This window comes from Hordeum vulgare, chromosome 2H (genome assembly GCF_904849725.1).
Source record: "Hordeum vulgare subsp. vulgare chromosome 2H, MorexV3_pseudomolecules_assembly, whole genome shotgun sequence".
NCBI classification, from domain to species: Eukaryota; Viridiplantae; Streptophyta; class Magnoliopsida; order Poales; family Poaceae; genus Hordeum; species Hordeum vulgare.
In genome coordinates, this window is record NC_058519.1 from 501906003 (window position 1) to 501908455 (window position 2453).

The following is a 2453-nucleotide window of genomic DNA, read 5'->3' on the forward strand; positions in this document are numbered from 1 at the left end:
AGGGAATTGTCCGGTTATCTTGTTCCCCTCTTCATGTCCACATGGCAAGACGAAATATCACATTTGCCATTTTAAAGGTAAATATTGCGACCGTGTACATCATTAATTTTATAATTACACACCTCATGTTAATGTCATCCTTTTACAAAAAGAAATGAATGTACAGGATGGATATGAACTCAGAAAACTAATTTTGGATCAAGTGCTAACATTCGAGGACAACGAATGTGAAGATAACATGCCTGCTGGTGTATTGGAATTCATCAATTGTATCAGGAATATCCATAGTAAAACTAGTATGCCAAATAGTATCAATGAATCTCGAAACGTCGAATAATTACTCATATTTCTGATTACATTTTTGACATCTAAATGCATATTTTAATCTTTTCTTTACCAATATGCTTGTGCAGGGAGCTCAATCGGTGGAAGCTGATATATCAAAGAGAATTCTATCAACCAATAGTTAATAGGCAGTGAGTAGTGAGACAATGAACATTTAGATATAGAGTTTTTTTTAGAAAGTAAAGGCGGAGTTTGGTTTGTACTAAAGAAATCAATTAAGAAGTTCTAAGACAGATGAAAATTCTTTTGAAGATAGTCGTGTAATGTGTTGATGAAACTTATTTTATAGGTGCTTGTCATTGGTTCTGTTTGTTTCCTCTTTTGCTTTGCTTTTATATGTGATGCCTTGGTTAAAAAGGTATATGTACTAGTATTTCTGATGCTTACGTGACATAGCCAAAAAAACAAGTTCCTACAATAATGTGCAAAGATCTATGATATTAAATATATATTACATGAAGAATATATGTCATAATGAGTCCAATGAGACAAATTTGGTTTTATAGAGTCAAACCTAACAAAGTTTGACTTAGTTCCTTCGAAGAAATGCTAAAATAGAGATATGGTAAGTAAATATTATATATATTTTGTATGAAAAACTATACGATCGGCATTTACTTCTTAGTTCTTTTCAAAAAAAACACAATCTAATACGAGTTACATCATACACCATGGTTTCAATACAATTTTTGTGTGGGTAACACGTTTACCACTCCTAAGAAAATAAAATATTTCCCCTCTCGCTGAACAAAATCAAGGGATGTCCTTAATTTTTTTTATTTTTTTTGTTCTACTAGGTGCATTTTAAGACTAGTAAATATGCCCGTGCGTTGCAACGGATAGGACATATAGTACAACGAAAGGTAGTGCTCCCCCTTCCAGATGTCGTGCGGGGCGAAACAGGATGCGAGCAAGATGCACCGTTGTCGCATTCTCTCCATTCTTCATCCCTCGCTCTCTCCTTCCTATCCTATTGATGACATCGATGACATCCAGAGTTGAGGAATATCTTGATGGTTAGCAAGTATCTGCGAGCTTCAAATATCTTCTCATTAAGAAATGTTTCTTTTCAACATTTCACTCACTTTTAATTATTATACTTCCTCAGTCTTAAAATAAATATCTAAATTTTCTACTAAGTATAGTATTCCCTCATTTCCTAAATATAAGTCTTTAGATTCTAATATGCACTTTTTAACTACTACAAAGCAAAATTAATAAAATTAAATTTAAAAAAATATACCCCTGTTCAAGAATTCGTCCGATTAACTAGTTAACTTGCCGATTAATCCCTACTCGTTGGGTCACCGAGTAGCCGATTAATTGATAAATCGTTATATATATATATATATATATATATATATATATATATATATATATATATATATATATATATATATATACATAGGTAAATATATATATGTATATATATATATAGTTATATATATATATATACATATACATATATATATGCACTACGAGAAATTCTATGATATATGACTGGTCCTATGAGAAATTCTATGATATATGTATAACCTGTATGGTATGTAGTAGCGTAAGATATGTTTGAAATAAAAAGAATTAAATGGAAAACAAAAAATGAAAATAAAAAATTAACAATAAACCCCAAATCCCTTAGTCTCGGTTGGTGTTATCAACCGGGGGTAAAGGTCCTCGCCCCCCGGTGCGCGCTGCCAGCCACGTGGAAGGGAATTAGTCCCTGGTCGTGCAAACCGGGACTAGGTGGGCTTCGGTCCCAAGTTATTAACCCCAGTTGGTGACCCGGGACTAAAGGCCCTTACCAACCGGGACTATAGCTCTGTTTTCTACTAGTGGACATCCACGTCCTTTCAACATGTCAATGTGATAAAATTGCTCGCCTTTGCACCATGTTATTTTTTCTAAGTCCGGGAAACTATTAACTTCAGACTGCCATGTTGGGTTGATGCTAGTCATGTTTCTATGCATATTTGGTGATGCTCATGTGGAGTTATTTGTAGTGCATCTTGTCCACTACCATGTTGTAGATTTTCATGCCATGATAGTCCATGTAGCATGTAGTTTTATTGTTGTCAATATGCCTTTAGGTTAACACTAGTTGTGAAAAA